Below are 23550 nucleotides of genomic sequence, written 5' to 3'. Positions count from 1 at the left end.
AGGGGACTGGGGTGGGGTTGAGGGAGCGAGTAGACTGGCGAGCCCGCGGGCCGCCGGCCGGCCGAGCGCGCGCGCCCCCGCGCCCCGCCCCGCCCGCGCCCCCTCCCCCCGGGCGCCCCTCCTTGCGCCGGGCGGCGGCTGCGGCCTCGCGCGACCCGGCTGGGAGGAGGGAGCACGGGAGGGTCCCTGGAGCGGGCGGGCCGTCCCGCAGCTGGAAATGTGTCTTCTGCCTTCTTTTCTCTACTCCCTGCGCCTGGAGTTGCCGCTTCCAAGAAGAGGAGCTGAGGGGGACTAGCCGGGGCTCAGGAGCTGCTAGAGGCGCCGGCTTGTCTTCCGCCCCCTCCCTCTTCGCCCTCCCCCGCTTGCCGTGGCTCTCGCGGTCTCTGGAGCGTCTTCAGAGAACTGGGGGGGCGGGAGGTGTCCTGGCCCCAGAGCCGCTGGACGCCCTTCCAGACACCGAAGCTACCGGCCCCCGCCTGCTTCGCTGCTGCGACTCTAGAGGAGGGGGCTTGGGAAGGGAAGACACGCCTTTCCTTCTTTCTCTCCTCCTTTGGGCCCCTTTGGAAACATTAAAACATGTTTACGCGTTTCGATAGCTGAGATAGAACAGTTGGAAGCTTTTTGAAAGTTTAAAAGAAACGCACTCTCCTACACTGTTTAATGCATTACTGTCTGTGTGGCTTTCTGGTCCTCTTCCACCACCCACCCCACGCCCCCCGCGCTCCCTCCCCCCGCCCCCCCGCACCACTCCCCCCGCAGCTGTTATCCTTTTTAAGGATGCTGAAGAGGCAGGAGGCAGGGATTTTCTAAAAGTTCTATTGATAAACACACTTGCACAAACATATGCTAGGCACACACATAAACTATAAACATTAGCGAAAAACACAATATGGCGTACAGCTACACTACCTAGCGCGGTAATCCGCTGATCTCTTAACACTGAACCCAGTTGAATGGGGTCAGTAGCAGGATGACAGTTCTCTAATAAAAATCTCAATGAAACAGGAAGTAATTTGGAAGCCTGTGGGTTAAATAATATCCTCAGAATCAGCATGGCCTAAACTAAATTGAACACGTTAACTTTCTAGACGTGTGAAAATTGTCTTCCATTACTTCTAGCCATTAAAAATACCAAGATGAAGTAAAGGTGAGAGTTTCTCACTGCGTGGTCGTGTCTAAGTTTCAGCTAATAAAATTAGCAGAGGCCACTCGTTCCCCCATGTTTTCAAGCGAGTTCTATCCTAAAGTTACTATCGTAACTTGTTGCTATCGAAAGTTTTAAAACAAATTGTAACGACCATTTTGTAAATAAATTCCATAGCTGTGAACATTACCTTTAGATGATAAGCAGTAACATAGCAAATTCAGTTCATAAATGGTTTACTTTCTTACCTGTTGCTCGTAATCCCAGATACATTTGCTGTCACATGGGAATAGTTAAAATATACCCTCCACTGCCCCTCATAAAAGTTTGACCAGTCCAGGTTTGGCTACTTTCTGCATTTCAGCTTTACATGTAGATATTTCTATATTTCTAGGGGGGGAAAAAACAATTTACATTGATTTTTCAAGTCTTTGCTCTTCTCATTCTTAATCAGAATGTAGCAAAGTTGATGCACAGTGCATGGTGATACCATTGTGCCCTCTTGGGAATGGTCTTCTCTCAAAAAAGCTTTTGGAATTACCCTTGTAGAATTGCCGATGTTACTCATTGTTCAGTGCTCAAGGTTTAATTCCTAAGATTGTGGTTGTGATTTCCATTGAGCTCACTTTTGGAGGGCTTTAGGTTTAACAATATATGGTGCTCAAGTAAACAGGTGAGAGGAAGAAGAAAAGCAAATTTTCTAGAAATATATTAGCTGCTCAGTGAGTCCAGCAGTTGGGTATTTTTGGTTTTGTGATTTCAGATCTCACAGACCAGTGGAATACAGGCCTTTTGCCTATGAAGATCAGGTGACAAGTTAACTGTGTACCAGCCTCCAAAGCAATACGCCCTTTCATGGTGAGGTCCCAATTTTAACAGACTAAAGAGAAAAGTTTAAGATTAAAAAGTTATCTAATTTTATCCATTTTTGGGAAGAAGTCTGTGCTTGTCTGTCTAGTTCAATTAAGATGCCAGTATTTTAAGATTGCTACTACAGCAAGAAGATACAGATAGTTCATGTGTATACTCACTAGCTACTGAAAGACAATATGAGTTTAGAGAAAAGAAAAAACTTGTATGTGAAAGTTATAATTGTGGGGGGTATGTTTAGAACTACTAGATGTGATGCCAGTTAACTATGTAGTTAGTTCAGAAAGTTTTTGTGACCCACAGATATCCAACTAATCTTGCTGTCAAATTAATATGAATTTGACTACTTGGTATAGGAATAAAAATCTAAGGAAGAAGCCATTTTTAAATGAATTATTTTTATCTCAGTACTGAAAATCTGAAGAGGGCTTTCTAACCAATTGGACTTCCCAGAAAAAAAGGCATGACTGAATATCGGTCAATTTAGAAGAGCACAAAAAGATACAATTTAGTTACTGTAAAGGATCTAAAATTTATAAGTAAATTAAAATTATTTAAAATATTTTAGAATGAGTGACACATAGAGACTTCTCTAAAACATTTGGAATACAGAAGTGGAGCTTGATGGGCTCTGCTTTATTCTCTGAAATAATCATGCTTTTCTGAAATGGATGTTTAAATTCATGAAATTGTTCTAGACACTTGGGATGTAACAGTGAACAAGAGATAAAATAACCTGCCTTTGTGGAGTTTATGTTCTAATGTCACATATAGTTTGCATACTTCAGATTGCCAGGAGAAGAGATTTTTGTATGAAATTTTAAAACCTAGCAGTTTTTTCACTTAAGAGAGTGCAATTTGAAAGAATTTACAGAAGTTCGAGGAGCAGGGAGGTCTTTACTAATTGCCAATGATAAGAAAGGAAGAGCTAACTTTATTTGTACCCTTTGTTATTGTCATGAAACATTCTCCATACATTTCAGTAGGTCTTTTTAACTAATAGAGGTTTTATTTTTTCATAATTTTGAGCATGCCTTTGAAATAAATAAAATGTTACTTTATATTAAAAAAAAATCTGTGTCTTGGAATTTACTGTAAAATTCCGATGGAGCTTTTTGTCTTGTTAGCAAATCGTGGTAAAACATAAACTAAAATATCTTAATTTTTTAGTAAGAATTTGTTTTAGGAGTATGTCTGAAAAATTAAGTGCCTAAATCTTTTTCAGTTGTGGTTTTATCAAGAGAAGATGGGAATTTGTTGTAATTAATTTATAGGTGACATTAAAGAGAGAAAGGCCTGCAAAAAATGCTTTGTTATTTAAACCTTTCTTTCAAACTACAAAAGCGTTTGATTGGCACTTCTCTGATTTAATAGACCATTTGTAATGCAAGAGGAACATTACAGAAGATTTTAGCATTACTTTAATCATTTAGTCTGTAGGTGTAAAAATCCTAGGTTTCTAACAGAAGGAAACTTGGTGCTTGGTTAACGGAGTATATGATTTAATGCCGAGTTTGTTGCTTTAAGTAGTGGGTGTCTCACCTTTCCAAAACCTAGTTCATAGTTCTCAAATAACAAGTTCTGATTTTTGTTATTTTTCTCTGTCACAGTGAGTCTTATTTTGTTAGCCAAATCGGTATTCAGTTCTTAAGTAGGATAATTTTTTTTTTTTTTAACACAATTCTCCCACCGGCAGTCCTCCCATCCCCTGCTGTGAAGGGCTTGAATTTCTATACCTACATTAGATCTCTATTTATGCTAATTTGTAGCGTAATCACCTCTTCCAGAAAGGGTACGTATTAATGTACTTTATAGAACAGTTGAGGTTGCTTCTGCCTATTTGTATACAGACCTGCCAGCATCTGAAAGCTATAAATAGGAAGATTTAGGAAGAAAAGCAGAGACTATACTAATGGAATATATTGTCTTAGGTGAAATCTTTTTTTAAACAGCAAAGTGGAAGAATGTTGCTAGAATGTTAAAAACGAAGAGCTTTTCCTAATTCTAATGGTTGATCAATGTGTGTTTATGTGTATGTGAGTATACATTTTTATATGAGCATTTTTGAATAAAGGCATATTTCAGTATTGGGTAAATAATTTCAGTCCTGCCTTGTGGTCCTTGACATGTTCCCCAGTGATTTTGTTTAACTCACTGTTACTTACCAAAACTTTGCTCCAAGCAACATAGAAACATAAGCTAATTAAATCTTTGTAAATTTTGTAATAATTTTGGATTAAAAGTTATTGGAAGTTTTTTTTTTTTTTTTTTGAAGCATGATTAGAAGCAACCCTTTGAAATGAATGAAATCTAAAGTGAAGAGTTCTTAGAACCCCGGATCCACATAAGACAGTTGAAAGTTTCAGAAAGGGGTATTCATAGGGCAAAAGACAAATCTTGATATCTGTCAGATTCTTATAGTAATAAAATAAGCAATAAAGTAAAATGACTAATCTATTAATATTCATATTTTTAAGGTAAGTGTAAGTATGTGTACACTGCATTTTAAATAAAAATTTGGGGTGTTATTGGCTAGACACAGTCATTTCTTTGCCAGAGATACTAGGCTGTGTGAAGGCTAACCATCTGTCAAGTGATAGAGACAAAGAAAGGTTTAATATACTAGTCTAAAATATCTACAAACTTGTTTTGAATTGTATTGTCATTTTGTTTTGGCCTTCGTACTCTGTGTTGAATATGCACTGGGTCAGTCACCCCACTTTGTTTTATGAACAAACTATTCAAGGTCTAGATAAGGTTATCATTGCAGCTGATGTGATCCAGAGGCATGATAAAATATGTTTTGATTTTACTTTCATGTGATGATCAAAAACTCACAAGTGGGCCACCCACTAGCAGTTATACAAATGACTTCAAGCACACTTATTTTCACCCACCCATTCTGAATTTTGGGTGTCTTAACTCTTTTGCTTTATATATTCAAGCCTTGTATTTCAAACCCATTCCTGAGCTGTTTGGGGCTGGGGGTGGGGGGGGAAGTAGCAACAGGAATCCAGATTGCCTGTTTTAGGTACAATATGGTGTGATGTGAAATTGAAACAGCAGATTGGTGAGAAACTTTAGTTTCAAACAAATATAAACTAGTTTGTTTAGTGAAGTCATACACAAAACAGTAGTCTCTATTGACAGGGCAGTGTTTTTTTCCATACCTTCCACATTATGAGGTTACTGTGGTTCTTTGGGCCAGCAGTCTATTTCCAAAGCATCATATAGGAAAAAGAAGCCCTAATATTGCTGATTGTAATGATATACTTAGATATAGCAGACTGAGGAATTATTTATAGCAGTGCTAATTATATCAATAAAAATAGCAATATTAATACTGTGAGTGTCAAAATCCATTCTTGACAGTATGAGGTAAACAGAACTATAGTCAAACAAAGCAGCCAGCCTGTTTCTACTGTCAGCTCATGAATATGCACTTCAGGAAAAATGTACACAATTGGTTTACTGATTTAATCTCTTTTTCAATTACTTTTGACTTTTTAAAAGATGTTCTTTATTTCTAATTGAGATAATATTAAAAAGATCTGGGTTTTATTTTTGAAATTCTTGGTACCATTTTCTTACTGTCTGTCTTTAGTAAGTTTCTAGAGGCTTATGTGTCCATAGTTAAGTACTTTATAATTAATTATAAGAAATTTATTTAAATGTACCCCCATTTTTGGAACACAGATTACCATTGCACAGGGAAATTGGAAGACCCTCTAACAATTTGCAAAACAAAACAATACAAGACAAACAAAACCCACTACTACCATACATGCACACACAACCAATAAATCTCTGGCTTTTTTTAGACATTAAAAAATATCCGTTTCCATGGTTCTGATTTAAGGAAAAGCATAAATTTTCTTTGTAGTTTTCATTATTTGTCAGTCTTTACAATTTTATGTTATTTAAAATTTATTTTCCTACTAATAGAAAATCATGTAAGTAAAAGTTATTAAATCCAAAGGTTTTCAACTTGAGGGGACAACATCTAATCTTTTAATTAATCCCTCATCTCTTAGATTTAGTTTTTATTTTATTGCACGTTGTCAGAAATCTCAGATGTGAGTTAGGAGAGATTGTTCCGGGCCTAGTGCTGCCAGCAGTTGTGTCATCTTGGGCATGTCTCATAATCTGAATCTCTGCCTTCTTCATCTTCAGGGTCTCTTTCAGCTCTGATAATATGAGTATCTTTCTTTTGACACTTGGATCCTTATTTTAGCTTTAGGTGATATGACTGGAAGTGATATGTAAAGTACTGGGAAAGAGCATGCGTAAAATATTTGACTTTGCTTTTTAATTTTAGTCCTTGATACAGGTTTCCTTTTAGTGATACTTGCTTTCAAATATAGTGTATCTGTGTAAGTATAGATGTATAAAAATTAAGTACTTAAAATCTTTTGTAGTTCATAACTTAATAAACTTACTATTTTTCATAAATGTTTCACCGGTTCATTTTCATTCATGAAGGTATGTTGCTAACAGAATTTATAAACAGGATTCCTTGCATTTTATTCCACATAGAGTTGCTTAACTGGAGAAAGTGGGTAATAACAGAATGAATTAACTCAGAGTCATTTTCTAATTCTGTGAAATATGTAGAGAAATAGATATATTTTTCAAAGAAAAAAGGTAAACTTGGTTTTTGTGCTTCTCAAAGCAAAAAATATACTCTGAGTACTTGGGAGCCATTATAATTTTTACTACCGCATTTGATTTTTGATCCTACATTGTACCTATCCAGGGATAGATATACATAGAAAGGAAGCAAGGGAGACAAAGTTGACTTACTTGATGAAGAAAAGCTGAAAGACTCTGTGTTAGAAAAGACCTTGTAAATACTGTACTGTCATATATAGAAACAAACAGCCATACACAATTCATTTGTACCTACTTGTAGGTATTTATTTAAGGATAACCTCAAAGTTTTCATTTAAAATTTCACTCTCAGTTTCTTTTTAATTGACTCACATGTTTTTTTTTTTGCTGGTATGAATGGTAGTGAGAGGCTCAAAAGCATCACATACTTTACCTATTCACAAATGGAAACAGCAGTCTGGAGAAAGCTATACAATCCCAGGATCCTTCCTCTTCCCTCTACCCAACCCATAGCTGTAGATGCTCTGGTACTAATTATAAACATTTTATAAATCTCCTCAGAGGCAGAATGTGTGTACTGTCTAATATAGTAGGTAATGCCAAGCTATTCTGGCCTACCAAATATCTAACCAAGACATGGCCAGAAAATTATTAGATCCACCATAGGGCCCAAAAGGTGATATGAGTGCTTCAATGCATGCAAATAGGGGAAAAATTTTCTAAGGGATATTTAGAAGGGAAGCTGATTTTATACTGTTACTTAACTGAAACCCAGACATACATCAAGGAATTAATGTAAACTCTGTTCTAAAGGCACTGTGCCAAAAGAGTAGCAAAATTTTTGGTGGGAAACATAGTGAAAATGAAATAAAATATATCTGTCCTTGTACAAAAACAATAATAACAACAGCAGCCAGCATTTATTGAGCACTTACTGTGTACCAGGAATTGGTTATAGCTGCATATTCTCCCATTAATTCCATAATCCTATGAGACATGTACTTTTATTATGGCATTTTTAAAGGTAAGCAAGCTGAGGCTCAGCAAAGTTAAGTAACTTGTTTATAGACACACAGCTAGTATATAACAGCTGGGGATTCAAACTCAGGTTCAACTCTAGATAACCTAAATTCTTAAACATCACCCCACCGTGACTCTATTCTGGGACCATTTTCACTCAGTGCTTGCCCAGATTAGTACTGGTTATTTTATTTCAAGAAAGGCATAGTGGATTTGGAGAAGGCTTCAGAGAAGGGCACAAGGTGAAAGAGCTATAAGTGGGAGGGATGGTTGCTATGGAAGAGTCTGTTTTTAAAATGTAACTCTCTAGTCTAGAATTACAAATGCTGAGAGGGACTTTGTCTAAAGGTTTTACAATGGATGGACTGGGGAGCTGCTGCCTGATTTGGTTCTGTGGACAACAGTGGAGCTGGGTAACAGATGTTAAAAGAGGCTGAGGAAATTCTGAGTAGGAGCATGTCAAAGGAAGCGTTAGATACTGGGAATCCTGGAAGGTAGAGGTCACAAAGGAGAACTAAATCTAAGCAGCTATTGAGTAATCAAGAACTAGGGATCATACAGAAAAAAAAAGGATGAGGCAGAACAGAAACAGTATCTTCGAAAGTGGGACAGATTCTACTGACTTTGGAAGGCCCTTACATATGTTGTTTGTCCCCTTCGTTTGTTTCAGAAACCAACAGCTGGCTTAAATAGGGGCCACCCAGAGTTTAGGATACAAAGATTGCTGTGGTTTTGGCACTACAAAAAAACATGGTCATCAATAATAAGAATTAGGCAGTAAGTTTAGGTCTATTACAAAGAAATGCAGTTTAGCACAGAAAACTGTGGTAAACCTGAGAATAGCTGTCGTTAAGTGTCTACTGTGTGCCACTCAATTCTGAAATCACTTGTTTCTAGGGACATTTATTTGCTGCCTTCTGTACAGTTTTCAAATATAAGAAAACACCTGTTAGCTTTTCTAAGAGTATGAATGGTGAAATAACTTCTACTGTAATTTTATTTCATTTCATTATGTAACTTAGCTTTTGATCTCCTCCTTTCCACAGTACTGGAGTTTTAAACCAGGCTCCACAAAGCTTAAGGTGGAATAGAGTCTAGACTTCTCTTATGTAACTGTAACTTTTCCTTAATTTGTCACTATACTGAAAGAAAGGTTCAATTTTTATTTGATGGGATAAATGCATTTCTGTCAGTAATAGGCTCAAATGATCAGCCACAGTAAAGTCAGCATACATGAGTTTGGATTATATTTAGGATAGTCAACATGAGTTAATGAAAAGGGAATTACAGCAACTTTTAAGTGAATTTTTGTTATTTCAAATAATTTTGAAGACATCAAACCGATTACAAACAGCTATGTGTGCCATGCCCTTTGTCTACAAGGTACTAGAGACTTCAAAAGTTTTTAAGAGATAATATTCATTGTTGAGCTATATTATATGTTGGGTCATCAGAATGGAGACAAAGAATAATGAAAGTGCTGTACCACTACTTATATGTTTTTACTGTTCTTTATGACAATATCTCTGATCTTCAGACTCTTCAGTGCACTAGGTAATATAGTACAGTAATCATTTTGCGTGTTTTAAATGGATACATCACTAAGAAAAATATACTGTGAAGGTAGAAAGATATACTCAGTTTATGCATGACACCTTTCCCCTTCAGGTTCATTGTCATTGGTACTCTTGTTCTTGTTCTTCTGGCATCTTTTGGTACCTAGTCTTTTTAACAGCTATGTTGTTTGCATCTGACCTTCCTTTATATATATGACCCTTAGAATTATACCTTTGGAAACTTATGCTCTCAATAATCCTTCTTGTTCTAGTAAAGTGTTGAGAACAAGGCAATACTGTGTTGAAATGGGTGATTTGAGCTGATATACAGTATGGAAAAAAAATGAACAGGATTCCAGGCTCTTCTGATTCAGATATTCTACATTATATTCTCAACATTTGTCATAAAGTGAATTTCCAAAGTATATAAAAGCCAAAAATAAATGGTTGTTGCTTTTCTGTAATTTCATGTTATGCATAATACCTTTGTTTCTATTTTTTGTGTAATGATGAGTTTTATTATGCAAAAATGGGTACATCCAGTATAAAGTAAATTTCAGTTTCATGTTTTATATGCAGTTTAACTCATGACTCAAATTCTTTGATAATCATTGCTCAGGAAAGGTAGCATTTAGAATTCTACTACACTGAACTGTGCTTCTTTAAGGGCAAGTACCATGTTTTATTCATCTTTAAAGCCCTAGTGCTGAATATAGTACTTGGTACACTGGACGGATTCAATGTTGATCAGGCTCTTTGTAGCTGTCCTAGGAAGATTACTTGGATCCTTGCTTACCAGGCTATCTTTCCCCTTATTTTCTGTTGACCAGTTCAAATTTAGCATTGTCACAATTGTTATTACCTATTATAGGCCTTCTCTGTACTTTCTAAGACCCAAACATTTTATACATGCTCATGATCTTTCATTCTTTTAGATACTTAATGAAATTCTGTCATGGCAGAAGTTTCAATATAAAATTATATTTACTGTGATTCAGAAAAGAACTATATCAGATATCACCCATCAATGGTAAAGCAAATCTACTACAATCAATTCAGGATATTGTGTTGAATAGAGTACACAGAATTACATTACCTAGTGATTCAAGGATGAAACCCAAATTTCATATCCTATATGATTCCTATCTGGATAGTAGGACAAATAACCCACAGAATTTTTTGCACTTAGTAGATTGCAATTGAGCTTTTGAACATTTTATATGAGCTTCTTACTTTTTAAAAAAAATGTACATAAAAGCTCATACAATTAAAAAATAGACTGTTAGCCTATTTTACCTTATTATCTCAGTTGTTTAGAAGTCTAGTCCAGAGAAACACTTTAATGTTAGGTGATATCATTAGCTCTTTTAGAAAGCAAAAAGGGTTATTGGGCTGTGAACAATAGGGAAGGTAATGTGATGTAAGCCACCGTGCAGGATGCACATTTAATTCCTATATAACTCTGACATGCTTTTTCATTTATAAAACTTGCTAGTTGGATTTTGGGAAACTTTCATGATTGTGCAAAGTCATAATTTGTCTTTGTACTAATGGAAACTACAACACATTGATTTGAAGTTGTTTCTAAAACAAAAGATAATTATGTCCTGAAATAATTAAAGCTGGAATTGCATTAAAGCTTACTTCAAGTGATTAATAGCTGTAGTATATTTTGGGATCTGTATCTAAAAGCATGAAGAGAACAAACACATTGTCATTTTTATATATTTAGGAATAATGCTTTCTGAGGAAAGTATTAATTCTTGAGAATCAGTATAATAAAGTCCCAAACACACCCCAGATCCACACACCTCCCTTCCTGTAACATTTTTTAAATTAAGGATTCTGAAAACAAAGTGATCTACGCATATGGCTATCTTCCCCTTCACTTCCAATTCCTGACTGCCTTTCTGAATACAATTGCCATGATACCTTGGGTGGAGACACTGCTTTGAAATGTCTACTTTCACTTGGGCAAACAACTAGAGAACAGTACTGGAGTTCATAGATAAAGACCAGAAAACAGTAGAAATTGAGAAGAAGAGCTTGGGCTTCAGAGATGTGTGAACCACTAGGGGAGAAAAACCAGTATTTCTCATTTAAGTATTTAAGTCTCCCCACCTGACTAATATGCCAAAGTTGCTGAATGTGCTGGCTGAGTTTTCTGTGTCCCTGAGACTGCAAAGAAATAGATAGGACAACAAAGATCTTCCTCCTCGTGCCTTGGCAGGGAACTGACAGACTCTACCTTTGCATTTCACCGAGTGTGTCTGCCGTTGAAGATGCTGCAACAACCAGAACTGAGCTCCAGTGAGCTATCAGTGAAAAATAACAATCCATTTAAGGGGACCTAGTAGTGAGGGAGATAGGAAGATCAGGTAGGAAAATGAGAGTACATACTCTAAGCAACTAGTGCTGTTGGCAAAAATAAGTGCAACCTGAATTTGGGAAAAGAAAAAAAAACATTTAAGGAAACTCAAATTCAGAACAAAAAAGAATTTCAGATACTAATAAAACACTTACCTCAATTGAACAACTCAGTGGAAAAATTGAAGGAGAATATGATCGCCTTGAAACGTGATTCAGTGAACTGAAAGACCAAGTGCAAGAAATAGAACAGAGGTAAAATGTGAAAATCTTGAATAAAAAGGATGAGTCTTTGAGGTCAGATCAGAAGTCAAAATATGTGAATAATAGAAATTACAGAGGGAAAGAAAAGAATAGATGGAGGAGAGGTAAATTAAATGATAGAAGAAAATTTTTCCGAGATTAAGAAAGATCAGAATCTGTGGATTGAAAGGGTTTACTGATTTATGGTCTTGATTGAAAGAAAAGACACACACAGGGATATCGTGATAAAAGTTCTGAACTCTAACAACAAGTTGAACTGTGTTATAAGCTCCCAATAGAAAGAGCAAAATTTCTACAAAAGGGAAAATATCAAAGTATCATAGAACTTCTTATCTGCAACATAGCAAGTTAGAAGATAGTGAAATGGCATCTACAGACTACAAAAGAAAAATGACTACAATCCAAGAATCAACACCCCGAAAATTACCATTTACTAGTGAAGGTGAAAGAAATACATTTAGGGATAAATAAGAACTCAGAACATGTAATTACTATACCCCATCTGAAAAAAAATGCCTGAGAATAGATTATAAGCAAATAACAAACCAGAACAAAGACTTCAAGATGAAGAAGATGAAGAAGAAAGGAATATACTGGTGAATAATAAGCATTTTAATGTTATTGAGTGTGTGTGTGTGTGTGTGTGTGTGTGTGTGTATAATTTCATTTAAGAGAGAAAGATAGGGGCACCTGACTGGGTCAGTTAGTAGCGCATGTGACTCCTGATCTCAGGGTTATGAATCCAAGCCCCATGTTGGGCATAGAGATTACTTAAGTAAAACTATAAATAAAAACTATTTAAAAAAGTGATAAAGATAGATGACTAGTAAATATGTAATGAAATTTCAGACTTTTGAAATAAAAAGATCAAATTTCTATAGAGAAACTTTTTAAAGTACTAAACTGTCTCATGAAAACTTAGTTGGGGGTGGCTGGGTGGCTCAGTCAGCTAAGCATCGGCCTTAGGCTTGGGTTATGATCTCAGGGTCCTGGGATGGAGTCCCTGCTCAGTGGGGAGCCTGCTTTTCCCTCCCCCCCTACTCTTCCCCCTTTGTGCTCTCTCTCTCCCTCTCTCTCTCTCTCAAATAAATAAAATCTTGTTTTGTTTTGTTTTTTTTAGAAGAAAACTTAGTTGATGGGGGAATGGGCAGGAGGAAAGTAAAAGAGGAGGAAAAAGAGTAGTGGAGATGAGAGACACAAGGATGAGAAGTGGGAGGAAAGTGAATGTATCCTAAAGATCTCATCTATTTAGGCGGAAAGGGGATAGAATCTCATGGTGGCAAAAAAGTGTCTGTTCATTAGAGCAGAAAAGGGAGGTAAAGAAGGGAATACAATAGTGCATCCTATAGAACCTCAATATTAGCAAGGAGAAAATAGAATGCAGAGCCACTTGATCAAATAAAACATGAAAAAGGTAGTAGGAAACAATAGTGTAAAATAAGAAAATAGAAGTAATTAGAAGAGATAAAAATAAATGCATCAATTATGTTTAATGTGGATGGACAAAATACTCCCATTAAAGACAGATGTCAGAATGAGTTTAAATACATAAACCACTCAAGTTATATTACAGGAATAACGCCTACGACAAAGTTAAAGAGAAGGCTTTGTAAAATGGTGGACGTAAGAGACATCAGACCAATGCAAACAAAAGGAAAACAGAAAAAAAAAGGTGACAGCATTGATACTAAAGAGATACTGTACTGATAAAAGGCACAGTTTATGAAGAAAATAACCACATAAATCTGTATACAGCAGGTTTATTTATAGTAAATAAGTACATAAAGCAAAAACTGGAAAGGTCCAGACAGTTCTGTTAAACACATAGAAATAATGACTAAGAGAAATGGAATATAATTCATAAAAATAATGTATATGTAAAATCTGATGTTCTTTAAATATTTCTTTTGAACATCTGTGTTTAGGTACAAAGAAAAATTTATAAATTTTAGGAAGATTTTTACAAGCACATTTGCTGATTATAAGCTAGTGTAAATAGAATTTAAAAGGTAACAAAAATTATTAACTACTTAGAAATTAAAATACTACATAACCCTTGGTTAAAGAGGAAGTCACTTGAAAAACAATGAAAAGGAGACTATTTTATATAAAAACCTATGGAAAATAGCTAAAGGTGTCAGAGGAGAGTTGATAGCCTTATATGCCTTTGTTAGTAAGAAAAATAGAAAATAAGGGGCAATCTAATAACTTTAAGAAATTAGAATACAGAATAATTTAAGATAGAAGAGGGGGATAAAAGAGGAAGTGAGAATTCTTAAAAGATGAAATTAATTAAATGGAAAACAAAATATAATAAAATCAATCTAAAAGCTGGTTCTTTGGAAAGACAGATACAATACATGAAGATGAAAAAACAAAAAAGAAAACGGGCCCAGCAATTCTATGTGGGAGATAATTGAAAGCATATGTTCACATAAAACTTGTGTTCACATAAAGCAAATGTTCCTAACAGCACTATTCATAGTAGCCAAAAAGTAGAAGCAACTCAAATGTCCATCAACTGTTGTATGTATGGATAAACAAAAATGTGGTGTGTCCATACAATAGAGTATTATTCAGCCATAAAAAGGAATGAAGTATTGATACATGCTACAACATGAATGAACTTTGAAAACATTATGCTAAGTGGAAGAATCCAGATATAAAAGGCCACATATTGCATGATTCCAGTTATATGAAATGTCCAAAATAGGCAAATCCATAGCAACAGAGAGTAGATTAGTGGTTGCCTGGGCCTGGGGGAAGGCAGGATGGGGAGTGACTGCTTAATGGGTATAGGATTTCCTTTTGTGGTGATGAAATATTCTGGAATCAGTTGGTGATGTTTATACAACCTTGTGAATGTACTGAAAGCAACCAAAGTGTACACTTTAACATAGTTAAAATGGTGAAGTTTGTGTTATGTAAATTTTATCTCGATGATAATAATAATAATAAAGTTTATGGAAAAGAGACTGAGCAAAACTAGACACTAATTGGGAATGAAAAAGTAGATAAAACTGAAATATGAGAAGAATTTTAAAAGAAATCTAAATGCAACTGTCTGGCAATAAATTTGAAATCGATAAGAAGTAGAATATCTTTTATTCAAATGCAAATTATAAAATTGACCTAAGAAGAAGTAGAAAACAGATACCTATTAGCATAGAAGAGGTTAGAAAGATGACCAAATGTGGGCACTTAAAGGAATAAATAATTTTGATAATTTAAATTATTCTAGGTCATTGAAAAATATTGAAGCCTCTCCTAATTTTACTTAAAACCTAACTGATGAAGATTGTACAGAAATAAATTATAGTCCAATCTCACTTATGAAATAAATGCAAAATTTCTACATAAAATACTAGCAACTAATATCAGCAATGGATCAGAAGGATGATACAGCAGGACCTAAAATTTTGCTTGTGTGTGTTTAAGTAAGAATTCAAGCAGATTCAACAATAGGAAATATATCAGCATAGTTCATTATATCACCAATGAGAAATACATTCATCTTCAATAGAATTGCTTGAATATAATAAAGTATTTTCATTCACACCTAACAGAAAATGTAATCCAAAATGGTTAAATCCCAAAAATATTTCAATTAACATCAGTAACTAGATAAGGAACCATTTATCACAGTTATTAACACTAATGAGGAGGGCTTAGCAGATACAGTAGGCAGATGATACAGGTGACACTAATAGTTGTAGAGAAGAGTTTACAGTGTCTTTTGGACTGATCTCTCAACTTAAAAAATTCTAGAACTCTAAGAATCTAGAAAAATAGTTACTAAGGTTAAGTGAAAGGCAGTTGGATGGAAGATAATTGAATGAAAATCAATAGGAAGTAATAGGCATCTAGGGAAGTTCTTTTTTACCAATAGGAAAAAAATATTTCATTTCCCATAGAAACAAAAGTTACCAAATGCTTATTAATAAAATTATGAAAAATTATATAGGATCTATATAAAAAAAGGGTAACAGCTTATTTAAGGACATGATCTGATTAAAGGAAGCACAGATCATATTTTTGTATGGGACAACAATAGCAAAATGTTAGTTTTTCCAGTCATTTTATGCTTATGTATTAAGTATATATATGTAATGCAATTATAATTAGATTCTCAAGGAGGATTTTTTTTAATTAAAAATCTTTTTCAAAATTATATGGAAGACAGAGCAATCTATACTTTCAGTGCCATCCTGATCAAAATACCAATGGCATTTTTCAAAGAGCTAGAACAAACAATCCTAAAATTTGTATGGAAAAAAGACCCCAAATCACCAAGGAAATGTTGAAAAAGAAAAAGCTGGGGGCATCAAGTTGCCTGATTTCAAGCTATATTACAAAGCTGTGATCACCAAGACAGCATGGTACTGGCACAAATACAGACACAAAGATCAACGGAACACAATAGAGAGCCCAGATATGGACTGTCAACTCTATGGTCAACTAATCTTCGACAAAGCAGGAAAAAATATCCAATGGAAAAAAGTCTCTTCAATAAATGGTGCTGGGAAATTTGGACAGCTATATACAGACAAATGAAGTATATTACAGAGGCTATATACACCATACACAAAGATAAACTATAAATAGATGAAAGACATCAATGTGAGACAGGAATCCATCAAAATCCTAGAGAAGAACATAGGCAGTAACCTCTTCGACACTGGCCATAGCAACGTCTTTCAAGACACGTCCCCAAAGGCAAGGGAAACAAAAACAAAAATGAACTTTGGGACTTCATCAAGATAACAAGCTTCTGCACAGCAAAGGAAACAGTCAACAAAACAGAGGCAACCCACTGAACGGGAGAAGATATTTGCAAATGACACTACAGATAAAGGGCTGGTATCTAAGATCTATAAAGAAACTTCTCACACTCAACACCCAAAAACAAATAAGTCAAAAAAAGGGGAGAACATGAACAGACACTTCTCCAAAGAAGACATATGAATGGCTAACAGACACAAGAAAAAATGTTCAACATCATTAGCCATCAGGGAAATTCAAATCAAAACCACATTGAGATACCACCTTCCACCAGTTAGAATGGCAAAAATTAACAAGGCAGGAAACAACAAATGTTGGAGAGGATGTGGAGAAAGGGGAGCCCTCTTACACTGTTGGTGATAATGTAAGTTGGTACAGCCACTTTGGAAAACAGTATGGAGTGTCCTCAAATAGTTAAGAATAGAGCTACCCTATGACCCAGCAATCGCACTACTGGGTATTTATCCCAAAGATACAGATGTAGTGGAAAGAAGGGGCACATGCACCCCAGTGTTCATAGCAGCAATGTCCACTATAGCCAAACTGGAAGGAGCTGAGATGCCCTTCAACAAATGAATGGATAAAGAAGATGCTGTCCATATATATAATGAAATATTACTCAGCCATCAGAAAGGATGAATACCCACCATTTGCACTGAAATGGGTGGAACTGAATGGGATTATGCCCAGTGGTATAAGGCAAGCAGAGAAAGACAATTATCATATGGTTTCACTTATATGTGGAACATAAAGAATAGAACTGAATGGGATTATGCCCAGTGGTATAAGGCAAGCAGAGAAAGACAATTATCATATGGTTTCACTTATATGTGGAACATAAAGAATAGCATGGAGGACATTAGGAGAAGGAAGGGAAAAATGAAGGGGGGGGGATGAGAGAGGGAGACGAACCATGAGAAACTGTGGACTTGGGGAAACAAACTGAGGGTGTCAGAGGGGAGAGGGGTGGGGGAATGGGTTAGCCTGGTGATGGGTATTAAGGAGGGCACATATTGCAGTGAGCAGTGGGTGTTACACGCAAACAGTGAATCATGGAACACTATATCAAAAACTAATGAAGTACTGTATGGTGACTAACATAACATAATAAAAAAAATTACGTGGAAGATTAAGTGCTAGCAAAAAGCAAGAAAACTTGAAAAAGAATAGTGAGATGCTAAAACATGGTAGAACTTACTCCAAAGCCAGCTAACCAAAACAATATGGTAACAGCATAGGAATAGACAAATAGATCCATTGAACAGATTAGAGAATCCTAAAACAGATGACAATTTAGTTGGAAAATAATGGATCATTTAATTAATAGGATTGGCATAATAGGTTATCTTTATGGAAAAGAGTGAAAGTATATTTCCATTTTGCACATTAAACAAAAATAATTTAAGATGAAAGGCTTAAATGAAAACAAACAGAAAACTTGCCAAAAAATCTAGGAAACTATAAAACATTTTTTTTTTTAAAGTGGCCTCCACACCCAGCGTGGGGTTTGAACTCATGACCCTGAGATCAAGACCTGAACTGAGGGGCACCTGGGTGGCTCATTTTGGTTAAGCATCTACCTTCAGCTCAGGTCTTGATCCCAGGGTTCTGGAGTTCCCTGCTCAGTGGGGAGTCTGCTTTCCCTCTTCCTCTGTCCCTCCCCTTCAGCTCATGCCCTGTGTCTGGCTTTCTCTCTCTCTCAAATAAATTAATAAAATCTTAAAACAAAAACAAAAACCTGAGCTGAAATCAAGGACCAGATGCTTAACCGAGTCACCCAGGTACCCCTAAAATCTTTTTAACAAGAGTGAAAACTGAGAAAGTTTGAGTTAATTTAATTACATAAAAATAAAGACCTTTTATATAAAAATAATAAAAGTCATTAGGAAAATATAGGTTTGGAAAAGTATTTGTAATCTATGTTATCAGGAAAGGTTAATATCCAAGATCTGTTTGATGTTAAGAAAAAAGTTACGAAACAATCCAATATAAAAAGAAAAGACATTTCACAGGAAAGCAAATTCTGTTGGTTAACATATGAGAAGATGCTCAATTTCACTAGGAATTAGGGAAATTCAAATTTAAGTAACAGCGAGGTAATGTGTCTTAGCATTTAAAATTTGCGTTAATCTGATGGGGTTAACATTTACTGCCAGTAGAGATTTGGGGAGGTAACTCTTTATTTGTTGCTGGTAGAAATGTGGTGTGTGTTACCTGTTTTGAAACGCAATCTGGTAACATCTGTTAAAAATTTCACTTCATAATATTGTTTGATTTAACAATCTCATCCTTGGGAATATATCCCATAGAAATGTAAGTATCAATATTTAAGGACATACTTTTTTTTTATTTCAATGTTGTTACAGCTTGTTTGTAGTGGTAAGAGTGGAAGAAATAGTAATTCCATTAATAAAGTAATGCTAATAAATAATGGGAATTTACACCATGGATTATAATGCAGTCACCAAAAGATGTGAATTATAGTTATCTCAGGTGATCTGGAAGAATTTCCAGGAATCACTGATGAGCAAGAAGAGCAAGGTATAGAAAGTGTGTATAACATTAAATTTTTGTATAATGACAAAAATCCCTGAATATGTGTTTTATATGTAAGATATGTATACAGCAGATATGTATATATCTGCTTTATAGCAAAGTTATTTGCAAAGGGAGAAGAATATGAAAGTGGAATGTACTAAGTTGTTAAAATGGATTCCTTTGGATGAGAGGAAATGTAGAGGGAGAATAATAGATAGTCAAGCAATGACAGGAAAAGAAAAATTGTACTAAGAGGATATTCAAAATCCCACTTATGCTTTATAATAAAATTAATTAAATTTGAATATATATGTATGAAAAGATTAAATTAAAATGTTTATAAATACTATGACTAATTTGGTGGTAATGACTTCATATTTCTAAATATTGGCACCTGGGAAGTGATTTTTTTCTTTACATTTATGATTTCTTCAATTTTATACCACGTACTTCCAGAATTTTCTACATATTCTAAGAAATCTTTATATAATTGAGCATTTCAGGCCAAATAAACTTGTCTACAAATGATTGGTAGTTTGAGATCACATCAAAGCCTGAGTCCTGTCCATGTCAGGGCTGACATGCAGCTGATATCCTTTGGTAAAACTTAGGTGATACGTTTCAATTTGTTCAAGTGTTCATTTTCTTTGGTACTAACCAAAGTACCTTAGTACCTTCTGTTGTTAGTTGTTAAGCATTTTTAATATTACCCCTGTCAATGTTACAAATTAATTATAACAACAGTTATGCATGATTGGAAGTCTTGCACATAGAAGTTGCTTATTAAATACCTGCTGACTTGACATAATATTTTAGGTATAGTAGTGATTTTAACAAGGTAACAAATGTGGAAATAAAAGGATTTAAGGGTATTTAAAAGTGAAACTAAAAGTCAGCATATATATGATTTTTAGGCAAATGACTTCTGTGTCTCAGAATCTTAATATTTAAAATAGCGTATTTTCCTCACCTATTTAACAGTCTTTAGGTCAAATGAAGTAATAAATGTTTAAGTGCTTTGAAAAACATAATGCATTGTACAAAAAATGATGATAATAAAAGTCTGAGGGCAGTCATATTTTATATTTAAGAGACATATTTTATTATATATATATATATTTCAAGTTGCATGTTTGATGTTAAGCCTCTTGACATTTCAATAATAGAACATATTACTGATAAAGCTATCAAAGCCTTAGCCAGACAAAACAGTGGGATCCATGGAAGGTGTGAATACATTTAATTGCTTAAAGTCCAAGATGAGTCTCCAGAATTTCTTTGTTTACTTTCCTGGTGATTGTGGGAAATTGTTTACTCAGGTATGTCTCCTGATTATCTCTTGTTCTAATATAGAGATATTAATATTTTGTGGGATGTCTGTGCCTTCATCACATCTGGACATAATGGTAATGTTGCATTGTGTTTTGACTTAATAAATGGCCTTGAATAGCTAAGCACAGCTATGTAGTCTGTTGTTATATTTTATTACAAATTCCTAGTAATTTATAGCTGTAATTACTATTGACTATAGCATGAATACTTTAATAGTAAAATCTTTATTATCGTTTAGTCGCCAGACACCATATTTGCCATTGGCTAATTTTTGAGAGTATGCAACAATCAGGAAATACGTACATTATAATTTATTAGTTAGAAACAACACAACAAAAAACACATTTACATCCTTTTATTATAGAAACATAAGTATAGTCTTATTAAATTTTCTAGAATCTATACTGTAGAATACTATTAAAGATACCTAAATTCTGGTTTGGAGAAAATGGAGTACATGAACGTGTTTTTCTAAGTCCAAATATATTTTTATACCTGACTCTTTCCAAGAATACATCCTTATTTTAAAATTTTCTTGCCCCAATAATTTGGCTTTTCCTTTCTCTATAAATATTCTTGCTATTTCACTGGTCTAATTTCCTTCTGTTTCTCTATGGTTCTTCCTGTATTGGAGACAGTGTTATAAGAAAGCTTAGAAGAGATAACGATCTTTGCATTTTTTTGAACAGACCTTCTGTGACACTAGTAGTAAAAACTACCTGAATTGATTCTTTTTGATACAATGTATTTCACTTAATGAAATCATTCTAATCAGGCATATTTACTCTTTCTGTGTATTGATTATCTTTATTAAATATGAAATTAACAGCAATTGTGATATATTTTTTAATATATCTCTCTACTCTTGTTTAGCAATACTAGTGTTGCTAGAGCAGAAGTACTTTAGAATATGCTGCATGCATTCTTAGACGTATATGCCATTGAAGTCATCTTTTAATTGTTTTTCTGCCTCCTTTTAAGAAAATTTCTGATCACCAGTGATTACTCCCTCAAATGCAGGTTGAAGTTTGATAGAGAACAGTGAGGGAAAAAGTAACCTTTTATTCTCATCCTAAAGAAACCAAAGTGATCTTTCCTTAATTCTTAACATTCTTTCAGTTTCTTATTACTCAGGAAAGAAGTTTCTTTCACTTCAACGTGAACCCAGTACCTTTTATCAGTATCTTCTGCTTCACTTTGGAATTGGGTGAAGCCCAATCATTATTTCTTAATAGCATAATCAACTTTCCAAAATATGCCACCTATCATTCCATTCAGTGGTCAGGTCAGTTTATTTAGTTTATTCTTTCAAGTCTCTGAATTTATTGAGTCACTGATGCTCAGTCTTAAAACCAAGGTTATTTATATTTTTTCTGCTTATTTTTTTTTAAAGTGAGTTTTAATTTGACCAAATAAAATGCTTACATGTTTAAAGCATTATATGACAGGCTTTACATTTACTGTTGCCTTGAGTGTATCAATCTTTTTAGCTTCCATTGTACTTCATAGTTGGAAATCAGTGAATAGTATAGATATAGTCTGTAAAACCAGCAGCATCCACATGTGGGAGCTTAAAATGCAGAATCTCAAATTCTGCCCAGTCCTAATTAATCATCATCTTCATTTTTAATAAGATCTCAAGTTATTCATATGTACATTAAAGTTTGAAAAGTATTCCTAAAGTGTTGTCATTTTTCAGTTGGACTTAATGTGCACAGAATTGGTTAATTATGATTCAAAGTCATTGTTCCATTTATTATCCTCTTTTATTACATTCATTCATGCATTATTTTTAATCAAAATAAATACCTACCCAAGATTCAACCAAAGAATTAGAACATTAACAATTTACATCCATCTGTATACTCTTCCCCTACTCACATTGATACTCCCCAACGAGAAGTAACCACCATTCTGAATTTTTGTTTATTTTCCATTGTTTTTTCAAAAAACAATATATATAGCTATACCACTTATAAAGTTGTGACTAAATAATATATTAATATGCTGTATTTATCTCTCAACATTAAGTTATTAAGATTACACATGCATGTTTTTGTAAGTAATTATAATTCATATGGTTAACTTTCACTTTTATATGATATTTATGACAATGCCAAAGTATATCTATCCTTTCTGCAATTAATGGGCATTTGGGTTTTTCATTTTTTTGTTAATATGAAGAGTGCTGGTATAAACATTTTTGTGTATGTTTCTTGGTTATGTTTGCAAGACATTCTCTTGAGTGTCTACTGAGATTTGAATTGCTGGATCGTAAGGTATATAATTGCCCAACTTTGCAAGAGACAGTCAAATTATTTTTCCAAAATTGTATTACCCATTTATACTCTCACCAGTGATGTATAAGATATCTCTGTTAATCCATATTCTCTTTTACCCATAGTATTTTGTCAGATTTATTAATTCTTGCTACCTGAGTGGATAAAAAATATCTCACTGTGGTCATGATTTGCATTTTCTAGTTGACCATGAAGCTGTGAACATGTATATGTCTTTTCTCTTCTGTAAAATAGTTGTTTGTGTCTTTTGCCCATTTTCTTCATTTAATTTTTTATGGGCCTTTTTATTGATTTGCATGAGTTCTTTATATATTCTAGATACTAATTTCTTCTCCTGACTCATAGCTTGTCTTTTCATTTCTTTTAGGGTATCCTAATGAATAGAAAAATCATGATTTTTAACCCTTTAGAGAACAACTTACACTTTAACCTCTACATAAGGTACAAAAATCAACTCCAGTGTAAGCCACATTAAAAGATATAAAAAACATTACCTATAAAAAATGAATTAATAACAGTTTAGCTTTGGCTATCTTACTCATTTGCCTTTTTCCCTTCTCAGATGTCCAGAGCTTGTACAGTGGTGTATTTGTCAGAGGATTGACAAATATTCTGCTTAATGTTTCTAGTAAAGACACACTTCTTTGACAATTTAATCTGTCTCCCTTCTTAATCCTTTGTGTTTCTAGAATGTGTATTTCTTTTGTTTCCTTTTCTCTGTCTCTATTTTGATTTTTAAGATAAAAATATACAATCAGATAGGTAA

The 23550-nt window shown here is 34.5% G+C and overlaps 1 protein-coding gene across 23 annotated transcripts in view; it reads left to right on the top strand.

Moving 5' to 3' along the window:
- The window catches only part of ZBTB20 (zinc finger and BTB domain containing 20), a 757238-nt gene that overhangs the window by 230 nt on the left and 733458 nt on the right, over positions 1-23550 (top strand). For 22 of the 23 annotated variants that reach the window (XR_005832190.1, XR_005832191.1, XR_005832189.1 and 19 more), the window contains exon 2: positions 1908-2002. The exons of the other annotated variant lie outside the window; for it this stretch is intronic. The gene's annotated coding sequence lies outside the window, so the exon portion shown is untranslated. The remainder of the gene's footprint in view (positions 1-1907; positions 2003-23550) is intronic. 23 annotated transcript variants of the gene reach the window in all.

This window comes from Ursus maritimus, unplaced genomic scaffold, assembly GCF_017311325.1.
Source record: "Ursus maritimus isolate PB19 unplaced genomic scaffold, ASM1731132v1 scaffold_4, whole genome shotgun sequence".
Classification (NCBI taxonomy): Eukaryota; Metazoa; Chordata; class Mammalia; order Carnivora; family Ursidae; genus Ursus; species Ursus maritimus.
Note: the sequence above shows the minus strand (reverse complement) of the source record. Positions and strands in the feature narration are given on the sequence as shown.